This window comes from Vanellus vanellus (genome assembly GCF_965231255.1).
Source record: "Vanellus vanellus genome assembly, chromosome: 6".
In the NCBI taxonomy this organism is placed as follows: Eukaryota; Metazoa; Chordata; class Aves; order Charadriiformes; family Charadriidae; genus Vanellus; species Vanellus vanellus.
In genome coordinates this window covers 26,514,967-26,528,039 of record NC_138911.1, presented here as the reverse complement: position 1 = coordinate 26,528,039, position 13,073 = coordinate 26,514,967, and the positions used below count along the sequence as shown (strand labels likewise).

At 50.1% G+C, this 13,073-nt stretch overlaps 1 protein-coding gene across 1 annotated transcript in view; it reads right to left on the bottom strand.

Moving 5' to 3' along the window:
* The window catches only part of PRDM11 (PR/SET domain 11), a gene marked incomplete at its 3' end in the record, with an annotated part of 42,787 nt that extends 30,266 nt beyond the window's left edge, over positions 1-12,521 (bottom strand). Inside the window, exon 1 of the mRNA XM_082484971.1 lies at positions 12,328-12,521. The remainder of the gene's footprint in view (positions 1-12,327) is intronic.
* Between the last annotated feature and the right edge of the window lie 552 nt (positions 12,522-13,073).

Here is a 13,073-nt window from a genome sequence, read left to right as displayed (position 1 = left end):
AGCTTGTACCACATTTTAGTTTTAAAGTGCAGGCCCATGGTGAAAGATGGACTTGAATTCATATGCTTTTTCTACAGTTGCATATTATTACCAGAAATAGTAATCCAGAACAGTCAGCTACTGATGACGGAGAAGGGGGAATAAAGCACAGCATTCAAGGCTCCAAGCTCCCCCCAAAAGGCCACAAAAGACCCAGGCTGACTGCTTTCCCCGAGGTGAATTCACTTACCAAGGTCCTCGGCTGTGTGAACCATTTCAGGTCACTTTATGCAGTACCAGCTGGCTACGCAGCTCATGCTCACAGCCAGTGCAAACACAGAGATCCCACAAAATCAGAGGGAGAACCACTTTGCTCAGAGGAGGACCACTGTCCACAGACAGACACTAAATTCATGCTCCGGTGGGAAAACCGCTCTTGCCTTAACAGTTGCCACAACACCGGCTTAACTTGACCCCACGAAGTACGATGTTCCTGTGGGTAAAGCTGTCCTCCATCCAGCAGTGCAGCAAGAGCAGGGTCCTGGCACGGTGAAGGCTGGTGGCAGGGCAAGACCTGATGACCTGCCTCCCAGCTTGATGCAAGGCCAGGGCTCTTCCTCAACAGCCACAGAACAGTGCTGAATGAAGCCTGTGCAGCTGGAGACAAGCTGGGGCAGTCACAAAATCAAACTGAATTAGTGAAAATTATAGGGCATGGACGATGAGCAGCATGGGCTGCGACTAGCACTTGTCGTCACTGCCAGTTACTCCACTACAGTCGGTAGCCATAAATTCACCAGAAGAGAAGTATGAAACATTTTCTTTGAGTTTTGAATTCTCATAACACGGAGGAAGGTCAGAACAACAAGAAAGGATACCTGGAGCACCACCAGTTTTGCTGCAGCTTTCTGAAGAAGCTTGGAGAGCAAGCTTCAAAACCACGAGACTTAAACCCGTTTTGCAGAAGGGAGGGCTGAGAGTTCCCAGTGGTTTCAATGACTTGCTCAAAACCAGCAACTGACATGACAAACGGCATCAGGATGCAACAACATCAAGTTCCCAGGGTCATCCAGAATGCAGACAGGCTGGGGACAGGGAAATTCCCATTTGCCAACCTGGAACTCCTCCTGTCATTACCAGCAGATGCCAGATGCATTCACACTGTCACTTTTATACGGTTCAATGGCAAAACACATCATCAAAACCTGCCAGGATCTACTTCAGAATGGACACATTTCAGAGGGGGAAGAAAGAAAAGAACCTCTGAAATAATGCCTGAACTAGTCTTCAGTTTGTCTTATGGTGGCTTCTAGTCAAGGTAGAAAATGCTGCCAACTTTAGAGGACTTGACGCAAAGTTCTGTATTATGGCGAGTTCAGATCATTTGTCCTTTGTTGATCTAAGAGTAGGAAGGTAGCATCGTGGATCAGCACAAGCCTTTGCAAACTGGATATTATTTGGTGCAACTTCTCTAGGTTGAGTGTCGAGTAAGGACTCACCACAGCAGGATGCTGACAATGTAAAGCTCCCACGCAGTCTAAAAGCCCCTGAAACAGTCCAGCATGCCACAGAGCCAAGGCAGCTACTCACTTCAACTGAAAGAATATTTAAATTACTTTTATTTTTAAAATACATTAAAAATAATTCCCTTAAACTGGAAACTTCTCATTTTTTGCTGTATTCGGCCCCCTGCATCGATCTCACAGACTCACAGTTTAAGGTGTATTTAAGCAGAATTAGGTCAACCTGGTTGATGCCCTGTACGTCACATGCCCTGTACCTTTAGCCTACAAACAGGACAAAATTTTCATCTGAGCCTAGCAAGGGGAAGAGTAGCCAACACTTCATCAGAAGTCCATTTCAACTGTAAATCCCCACCATGGACAAGCTATTCGTGAATCTCTCTAGTTCTGGGCACCAGTCAGCATTTCTTTCAAAGCCTCTGCAACTCAGTGGGAAAGGCTGAAATACCCAGCATGTGGGAACGCTGCTTTGAACAAATGGATAGAATAACTTCCCAGGTTAATGGCTGTAACAAACCTCACCATCTTTGGTCAGGACCGCCAGTTGCATTTCTTTGCCTTTGGCTTCTTCAACATAAATATATACCTACATTAATAAGGTTAAAAAAAACAGGCACAAAACCTCAGTACTAAATCAAGATGCTATTCCACCACCATTTTTCTCCCCAACGACAGAATAAGAGTACAACCAAGTGGCAGACGTTAGCCTTGTTCCTTAAGGCACTACTGAAAGGTGCTTAGATAGCAACAGTGGTAAGCACTGAGTAAATACACATACATAGCAGAGCCCTGGATATGTACCCATGTAGTATCTTCTCAGTTTTCCAACAATTTTCATCATTATTCTGTGTAACTCTTCTGATTTTCTCTACATTATTTCAAGATGCTGGCACCAGAAAGCCACTCTGATTTAAGACTGAGTCTGAAGTAAATATAAGGGTTACAGACATAAAACTACCTTGTCACCCTCATCCATTACCTCCTCGTTCGCATGTCCAAAATCACAGTCATCTTTTCCAGCTAGGACCTGGCACAGAAAGTTCCCCAAAGCCACCTGCCCATTCCGACCCCCACGTTCTCACACGGGACTGCTCAGGACACAGCCTCCCCTTTGCAGATCACGTTCAGGACATGCCTTTCCAGGTTCGTAACTCTCCACTTGTTTGCATGAAAATTATTTTGTTTCAATGGGTCCATTTACCATACAAACTGCATTACTCCGTCCTTCCCCTATCAATAGCTACAATTCACCGAACTTGTTTCATCTACACATTTCGCCAGTGGCGAGTCATGCTTTCTTCCGCATCACTGAGTAAGTGTCAGGCAGAACTGGCTCCTCCCTTCCCCTCATTTGAAGGGAAGGGTCATCGAGTCTACTTCTTTGAAAACGCAGTCTCCACATATCATGTTGCAGAGACTCTTCTGTAAAACGATCAAGCTCTGGCTTAAAATAGCTGGATTATTTGCTCCCCTCATCTAAGGCAGCAACGCCAAAGCCTTGATCTTTTGAGGCTGAAAAACCATCTTCTACATTCATCTTAAAGTTCATACACAAATGGTTGATTTATTAGTGTGCTAATACTGTCCTTTAGCTTAGAGTATCCTTCATCCTCCTTACTGTTTATACTGCCACTTCAGTTTATTTATTGGATGCTGACTCTCTATCAATCACTACCTTCACTTCCTAAGCCACTTGTATTTTATTGATATTCTTTGGCATTAGATATTAATTGGGTTCTCATGCACTGAGTTAACTGCCTTATATACCTAAGTACACCACGTCTACCGACCTTTCTTTAAACCAATGGTAAGCTTCTCAAAGAGCAAAATCAGACCTGTTTGAGAAGTACAAGACCCTTTCCATAACATTAAGTTTCAAGCATAAATTACTTTATGTTCACCCAGGATTGGCCTCATGCTACCAACCTATCATTTCCTAGGCCATCCACTTGGCCAGTCTCCTGGATTTGTTGTGATCTACCAAGACTGATTAAAAATGAACATCAGCAAGCTTGAGACCTTCTCTTGTTTATCTAGTGCTCACTTTGTTTCAAGGGAATGTGCTTTTTCCTAAGCGCAGCCACCAGCAACACTTTGCTTACCCACAGTACCCACGCTACGCAACTCCTGTGTGGGTCCCTCGATCCCTACTTATAGGGCTCAACTTTTGGATAATCAACTTATCCTCTCCTTGCTGCTGGCCCACAGGGCAGCCTTGGTGGCAATCAAGCACACGCAACTCAACAAAGGGAAGCTATGTCCGCGTCTGGAAAAGTTAAGTTTTTCATCCCACAGATGTTTTTATAGAAAGCAGAGATGTGAATTTACTGCCCAAATGACCTTTTACTCTCATCCATGGACAGATAAAAAGGTCGGAGTGTGGAAGCGCTTGGTAGGCACGCAGCAGGCTGGGCCACCGCGGCGCTCCTGCTATTCTGCTCTGCCGGGGGAGGGAAAAGACACGGGAGTGCCTTTAATGTTTTATAAGGCACACGCAGGAAACTCGAAACGCCCTGGTCAGGTCCTGCCAGCCTCGCCGTGTGCCTGGGACCCTGCCACATAGCACTCAGCGCCCGCCAACCCTGCCGCCAATGTTGCCCGGCCGCCCACCGCAAGCTCACGCGCACGTCCAGTAGACCTCTGCATGGTGCGTGCTGGCCAGCCTAAAAATTTCTGTGGGTGAGCGACACCAGTGATTCACGTATTTGAACATCGACGGAGGTAAAAAGGGAAAGGGAAGGGAAGGCGTGGGGGTGGGCAGGAAGCAAACCCCAGACACTACTTTCTAAATAGCAGATGTGGCTATTCTGGCTAGCAAACTTCCACTTTAATTTCTAACCCACAGAGATGGGAAATGATTCATGAAAAATCAACAGGATAAAATTAGCTGGAAGGCAGAGAGATAATTCATGCAACCCAACCGTCATGGGCTGAAGTGCCAGCACTACCAGCGCTGCCTGGCATTTCAGCCTCCGGTGCCCTTCAGTGACTGGCACCCAGCCAGCAATCAGCTCCACATATATTTCCTTACTGTCTAAATTAGCCCCTCTGGAGAGCACATCCATCTTTTAACAAGACGGCCTTTCACTCAACACTTTTCTAGAAGTTCCAGCTTTCTCTTTTTTTTTATTTTTTCCTTCTAAAAAGATTACCTGCACTACTCCTTTTCTTCCACTGGTGCACGTTTAGTGGTGTTAAGAGGGGATGGACTAATGGGACAGACAGGCTTCCACATACATCTGTAAGGCATGGCCAAACTACGCACAAAATTTAAACTGCCCCACTAAGTCAGAAAGTCCATCTCACTGAGTGCATTTCACCAGAGCACCCTTTTCCTGCACAAAGCCAACAGCGCGCTCAACGGTGACAACCGAGCGCTGGTCTGCCTTTATATACACTGGTGATTTTTGCAAGAGTGCCCTTAAATTCTGTCATGTAAAAAGCATGAACCACAGAATACCGTTTCACCCTTGATACAGCCACATGACAGCAAGTTCCTTGAGCAGACGATATTACTTACAAATCACAACTCAAAGCTCTTTATACCCCAAAGGCAGATGAGAAACCCCCACCGCTCCTAGAGACCTCTGGACTTCCAGTAGGCACTCGGTTATTGAGCAATGTCCCTTCCCACCACCCAACTCAAAAGCTTCAGGAATCAATTGTCAAATTGTAAAGCCTCTGCAGCACCAACAACACCTCCAGGCAAGCAGGCTCAGCTGCAGGGGAATCCCCATTCAATAGGGACCTATGGGTACAGATGCAAAATAAAGATGAAATCCTGCTTTTTTACCATTTGTCCAGTTGGTGCCTGTTCATTTCTGTTGAAGGATGTTACATGACGGTTCCTCTATGGTGCTTACAGTGGTCTGACTCTACTTGGGCTTCATGACATGGCAAGCAGCTTTATTTTTACTCGTTCAGCAAAAAGGGAAAGAATATTTGGGGGCGGGGAAACAAGAAGGTAGGAGCAAATCGTTTTTATTTGTTCCTAAAATTCTAACAAACTCGCTCGGTCCTTTAAAAGCACTAATGAACACACCAGGCAGAACGAGAACAAATCAACTGTTCCACAAAATGCAGAGGAAGCAAAAGCAAGAGCCATATTTATTTCTCCTCATTTGTACCCTCTTGCAGGCCATTAGGGAGATAAGATCGCACAGCACAACAGACATTATTCAGGGCTGGTAAATCTGTCTACAGGTTAGGGGCTCACGTTACACCACTTGGATGAGAACTGGCTGAGCATGGGTCACACCGACCCCCTTTTCCTTGGGGCAGGCAGCAGTCCAGATACTCCCAGTGTCAGATCTGCCAAGAAATCAGATATCCGTGTGCTGAATTCACAACTGCCACCATTTGATCTGCACATTCCCTTCCATACAGAGAGAGGGATGTTCAGACCCTGTATATCCTAACGCAGCTAACTACAAAAAGATTTCCAGCGGAGGCCAAGCACTTCTGGTCCACTCCTTCAACCCCCACTCCTTAAGTGCGTGTTCTACATAGAGGTATTGGATTGAACAGAAATTCCTGGTCCACTACACTACAGACATTTCTAAAACACTCATTAGCGGAAGAAAGAGCCCAAGAACTCATTCAATTCCAGTCCAAAAAGCAGCAGCACATCACAATGACTTTGCGTATGCCAGTCAGTGAGGGACAAGAAAAGTTCACCAACTACTCCAAGAGAACTCAAAAGAAACGTTTCAACACTGAATTACAGAATGAGACCTAGTTAAAAAAAAAAAAAAAAAAACAACCCAACCAACCACCAGCAAAGTCCATCCAACCTAAAGAGGATATGCGAGCATCTGATTTAGTTGGTGCTAGCTCTCAATACATCCAGGTGATGCAGTAGGTGGATCACCTTTCTGGAGGCACTGTCTTTGCAAGTGCGATGAAGTGTTAGCTGGTGGGATTCTGCACTGAGGGTCAGGTACCATTGCACCCATCCAGCGGTCCTTCACTACATGATTTAGGAAAAATGTCTCAAGGAACAAAGCAACTTACACACATACCATGCCTAAGAAAGTTCTCTTCCCAGTCACAGAGGGCAGAGAAATTCCGTAATTTAAAAGTTTCCATTCTTCAAGAGCTGAACGGTCTCCTTTGAGCTCAAAAAAGATAATCTGCACCCTTAGGTGCATACACATGACAACTTCAGAATGTATTTTATTCTTCACAAAATTACGTTCATGTATCATCAGTACTGATTTTTCTTTCAGTCAGTTTCCAAGTGTTTTCATTAATTTCCTCTGAAGGGATAAAAGGACTGGACTCTGCAGACTGTGGCATATTTCACATTTGCATTAGCCTTTCCAAGCAAAAGGTCTCCAATTTAAAGAAAGCAGCAGACCACTTGAAGTACTGGTCCAGCAGCCTCAGAAAAAAAGAAACAGGAAAAAAAAAAAAACAGAACCAAAACCCAACAGCAAAACCCCAATATACACAGACATGAAGAAGTCAAGGTTTATCCAAATGAAAGGTGTAAAGCAGAACATGCTAGGAGTGGAAAGGTAATCCCAGCCAAACTTACAACATCTTTCAAGGAAGATGTTATGTACGCTTAGTCCGGTCAGCTGGTTGAGTCTGCAGTTGAAGGACCACATTTAACTCCACTCAGCATATTATGATACAGTTTATATGATACATTTTCAAAATAAAGCTTCATTGTACTGAAAAGGAATGTACCGGGCAATATTTCACGTTGGTTATCAGCCTGGAAACAGCTGATGTCCCTGCCCAACACCATCTCCAATTACCGGCCTTCAACACTCTGAACCACTCTGAAAGGACGTTTGCGGGGAGCCACGGGAGCCGCGTGCCCACGGCACCCCGATCTGCACTCAGGAGCCTGGAGCCAGCGCTCCCCAGCACGCAGGGCTCACCTGGCTCGGGCACCAGCGAGGGATGCTCAGCGCATCGGCTCCCCGCTGCGCAAGGCGGGAGCACCACCGCCTCTCAGGAGTAGCTAATTAAAGCAATTCTAGAGCTGTCGCATGAGATAATCCCCCACGTCACCTCCCATGCACTTTGACCACTCCATCCTCACAGATCACCCCCAGTACCCGCGGTCAAGCTTCCAGCGGCAAAATCCAGCCCACAGCTGACAGCGGCAGAATCACCGGGTGTGCCGGCCCCAGCAGGGCTCGACGCCGACGCTTATTTCGGAAGGGCAGTCCCTCCTCCGGGACGAGTCACTGCAGTCAAAGTAAAACTAGCCTTGCTGGAAAGCCAAAGCCTAAGGAGGAGAAAAGAAAAGGGGCAGAGAAACGAAGCCATTTATCAGAGAGTGCTCAAATTGGACGACTTTGCTTACGATACCCTTCTGATGGGCCCCTTATTGATGGCTGTCCGTGACCGAGGGACTGCACTGAAACGCTCTTCTGCAGTATGCATTACTGATCTCTCTCTGGAGGCTGCCAGTTTCTACAGCTTAAAGCTTAAATTATATGTATAATGCTTTTACCTTCTGACTGCGGAGAGACTGTTCTGAGTCTGAAACGCTGGAGTGGTGCCTCCTTGCCTTGCGGAGAGAGGAGGGAGGCCTTTGAACAGCAGCTCCCAGGGATGTCAGCTATCCCGCTCCCACCAGCACAGCAATGCCCAGGCAGCACGACTGCGAAGCCTGACCGCCTCTCGGCAGAAACGCGGGTTCTGGCAATTACGTGCAGAGTTTGGGATGGAGGGAGGAAAAACGCCGGTGCTAGCACCACCTTCCCCGACTCTAGCTGAAGTCCGAAGCCCACACTGCGAGACCTCTAAAAACCCACATTGTAAATGCGATTCCAGACGCCAAGTCAAAATTTACAGAGGTGCCCCTTCGCCTCTGCTTTCTGCCCTCCTTGCTCTCAATCTCCCTCGTCTTTTCTATTAGTAATGTAGTGCCTATCATGTGACGGGCATTTTAAAGAAAAACTTATGTAATGCAGGATGCTTGTGTTGCCCTCCTCACCAGTTTTCTCCTCCATCTACCTTGGCTGCTTCCACTTCCAAAGAAGTCACAGCACTGCTCTGTGTTTTCCACAGCTTTTTGTTTGGCCTCTTTTACCTGCAAACTTTCTCCCTTTCCAAAGCACTTTTCCCTCACCTTCTTTCTGAAGATGCCACACAGGGCGACACAAACCTGTCTCTCACCTTGTCTTCTCCGCTTTTTCTTTGGGAGGTTGGACTTGCTACTGGAATCCGCTTGCATGGGTGAGTTTAACGAGCAGGGATTCCTAAAAAGCAACATTTTACTTTGCAACTTTAGGACCGTTGCTCCAGCGGCTTTGTTTAAAAACACCTTCAGTAGCAGAGAAGAGGTCACAGGGAGAACGAAGAGCCTGTGAAATTAAAGCCGCCTTTACTCCACTACTGTAGAGAGGTCAGTGCAAGAGGAGGCACTAAAACTGTCTGCAGCTGCACAGGAGCTCTGGTCCAAGAAACCTCACCCTGTAAGACAGAGCTTCGAGCAGGAGCGCTGTACAGAAGCGCTTGCAATGAAATACGCCGCAAGCGTGACAACGCGGGGCGAGACACGGAGCGGCAAAGCCAGCATCTCGCGGCAGGGCTGCCCAGCAGCAGGACGGCAGGAGTTCTGCCACTTGCTCAACGCCAGCAGCTTTTGCAGGTGCTGACCCCCCTCACTGCCTGCGCCTCAAGCGGCTCTCAGTCCCGGGGTTCAAAGGACTTGTCCTCAGGTGAGAGCCCAGATTAAAGAACTCAACGCTGATGCAGCAAGACATGTCAAGTCTTCCCGGACGCGCATCCAACTGACTCCAGATTTCTTACAAATGCCAAAAAGCTGCAATCCAAACTGAGGAATAAAAGTGATGTTTGCTTGCTTTGGCTTTCTTAGGAAAACCAGTTGTCCACAGGTCTCGGATACACATTCCCAACACAAAGTAGGCATCAAAAGTTCCCACCTGAACTCACGCCACTGGGAACAAGAGTCATTACTCCTTACAGCTTACCTGGCCTCGTATATTCTGATCAAGCTCTAACATCTTATTCCTTCTTTCAGGAGGTCCCCCAGTTAATGTACAATCTATTTGATTGATCAAAAACCAACCCTAAAACATTTTGTCTTTGGGACTGCATTTAGTTTCTTCATGCAAATCTTCACACACATGCCAATAACACCAGACTGGCAATAACAATTTTAAATATGCTACTCTGGAATGTCACGAATATTAGGCTTTTTGTGACCATGAAGGTGGTATTTTAAGAGCTTTGGAAATAGTTAGTAGCATTTATAGCCAAACCAGCAAGAGAGAGGCCCTGCTAACAGAAACTTTAAGAATAAAAGATACAGGTAAAAGCAGATGCTTCTCTTGTGTAAATGGACATGAGGGAGGAAAAACCTCCAAAAACCACAGCTTTGCTTGGGAATTAACCAGCATGAGACGCAAGTTACAAAAGGGAAAAAAGACTATTAAAAAACCCCAGAAGGATACGTGATACTCTTTATATAAAGGCCAGAGACCTCTCTTGCCCGGGCTTGTCATTTTTCTCCTCGAGACACATATTTCACCGATTCCTGACTCAGGGCGGCAACTTCCATTCTGCGCAATGCTTGTGCCCCCTCCCCCCCCCGACCGCAACACTAGCCACAGCAAAGAAGGAGCCCTCCCGCTTGAGGCTCCTCTTGCAGTGTCCATGGGTACGGCCTCACCCCTCTCCAACCCATTCTGAGCAGGTCCATCGTTTTCCGGCAGGCAAAACGGGCAACCAACCAGCCCCCACCCCATCCAGGTAAGACCCACCTTGCCTTAGTATGTCAAAAATAAAGACTTCAGATATCTGGTTTTAAATAATAAGAGCAAAAGCTATGACCCTCACAATAACCCTCCCCCTGAACATGCCAAAAAAGCACAAGTCATTGCTACCAGCGACCAGTAAGGCTCACAACAAGGGAATCCCCCATAAACTGGCCCAGAAAGCACTGTGCCTGCCACATGGTCCACAAAAGACGCTAGAGGGGCAATGGGCCACTCTCCTGAAGTCACCAAGCTCCACACCAAAGCCAGCATCGAGCTGGGAGCACAGGACCTCCATCATGTCCCACAGCCAGCCAGAAGGAGCAGTGGCTTTGGCCGTGACCCCCAGGCAGGAGGGACCATTGGCTTCCCCTCATCCCACTACTCCATACCACAGTGAGATGGGCCACCTCAGCGCCCAGCCAAGAGCCAGGGCAACCTTCAGCATCTCCCGCTGCCACCTTGGACGCTCCACAGCGAGCAGTTCCAGCTAACCAGCCTTCTCCTTGTTAACATGGCCCTGCCGCCAGCCACATCACCAGCCTCCATGCTTGGAACTCTTCACAAACCCCACGCGTGACTCGAGAGCCCTGTGTCGCTCAGCGATTATTTTGGGATCGCTTTTGGGCGAAGCGCCCCTTGCAAGGAGTAAATCATCCGAATGCTTTCATTTCCGACTGTGGCTTATGCGTCCAAGCAAACACAAATAAAAGGTGCCGTTCTCCTCAGGGATGCACCTCTATGGTGGGGTTTGTACACAAGACATTAGAAAGTTGAAAAGAGTCATTTCCCTTTCCACTTTCACTGCTTATAGTCTTGGCAAAACGGAAATTTAGGGGAGACGAAGCCCAACCCAGGTGGAGCTCATCGCTGGTCCCATGGGGAAGGAGGGGGTCAAACCTCTCCGTTGGGACCTGATCCAAAACGAGTGGGGCGTGTGTGCTGGATATTTGGGGCTGGGGCTCCTTCGCTGCTCAAGGAAACACCTGCAGCGCTGGGAAAACAACCCTTTCTCAGTGGTCGGGTGGGTGGTTTTTTTGGTGGTTTGGCGTTGTTTTTTTTTTGGGTTTTTTTGGGTTTTTTTTGTGTTGTTTTTTTTTTTTTAAGCTGGTTCTGCCAGTTCTCCTCCCGTTAATGAGAAGCATTAATCACTGGGAAAAGAGGAAGCAACACCGAGCCAACAGTTTTGCCCACAGGCCAGTTTGGGTTTTTTTTTCTTAAAAAAAAAAAAAAAAGGGAGCTGAAGCGGGACACTGGAGGCATCTTCCCTTTGGAAAATGCCAAGGGATATAGGAATCAGGGGAGTTTAAAAATTATAATATACATATATATATAAATTCGGGCTCTTCTGGAGCATTTGCAAAGAAGCCAGAAAGTTATCATAACTCCAATTAAAAAAAAAAATTAACAGAGGGGAATAAAGGGCAAAAAAAGAAAAAACAGGCATTTGGTGAAGTTCTTCCATGCGAGTCAAAGCGTCCCGCAACCGGGGTGCCGCCACCGCGGGGTTCCCGCCGCCCCCGGGCTGCGCCTCGCCCCGCTCCGCCGCGGCCGCGGCGGAGCGGGGCGAGGCGAGGCGAGGCGCAGCCCGGGGGCGGCGGGAACCCCTCGCCGAGGTGGCCCCGGGGCTCGTCCGGCAGCGCGGCGACCCGCCGCCGCCCCCGAGGAGCGCCCCGCGCCGCCCCGCCCCCGCGTTCCAATGTGGCGCGCGCCCGCCCGCCGCCCGCCGCCCATTGGCCGCCGGCCGCGTCACTCGCCGGCCCCGCTAACGGCCGGGCGGGGTGGTGGTGGTAGAAGGGGGGGGGGAAACGACGATGAGGGGAAGGGCGGGAGTGGCGCGGCGGGGACGGGCCGGGCCCAGCGCTGCCCGCCCCGTACGGGAAAGGGGGGGGGGGGGGTGCTACCTGTGCCCGCGGGTCACCGCTGCTGCAGGCACCCCTCAGGCGGGCACCCCTCAGCCGGACGCCCCTCGCCTCCGGGCTGGGTTCTTTCCCACCCCCCTTCTCTTCACCACCCCCCCCCCCCTCCGCGCTCCGCAGCCATTTTCGTGGCCACCTTGGCTACCAGCGGGGCTGACTCACCTCGGCGCTGCGGGCGCGGGGGGCCCGCCTCGGCGTCGGGGGGCCCGCTCCGCCCGGGGAGGGGAAGCGGGGGGGGAGGGGGGGGGAGAGCCCAGCTGGCTGCGCCCTCCCTCCCCGCCGGCCCCGCTGGCTAGTCCCAGGCGAGGACGGGTCCCGGGGCCGGGCCGGGCTCGGCGGAGGCGGCGACGGCGGCTCCCTCCCTCCCGGCCGTGACCACCATCTTATTAGCACAGGAAATGACATGGAGAACGGAAGAGAGGGGCGTTCGGGGGCCGAGCCCGGGGACCCCCCGAACCGGGGGGGAGGCGCCGCCGGCCCGCACGGCCCGGCCCGGCTCGGCCCGCCAAGGGCTCCCGGGGCCGCGGCGCTCCCGCCTTCCCTCCAAATACCCGGGGTGGGAAGGGGGGAATTAAATAAATAAACAAACCCCAAAAGCCGCACAAAGCAGGGGAGGAAGAAAAAAAAAAAAAAAAAAAAGCCGAGCAAACCCAAACCGCCCCCGGTTCCCACCTCCTGCTCCGCAGCCTGCGAGTTCCGCGGGGAGCCGGCGGCGATCTGCGCCCGCGGCCGGCCGGGGGCTCGGGGGGGCTCTTAAGGACAAAACCTGCCCGGGCGGCCCTCGGGCACAGCGCGGGGGGAGCCGCCGGCCGAGGGGGCCCGGCCCGCCGGAGCCGCTGGGCTTCCCCCCCTCGCCCCCCCCCGCACCCCGGGCGCTGCCGCGGCCACCACCTGCCGCCGCCCGGCAG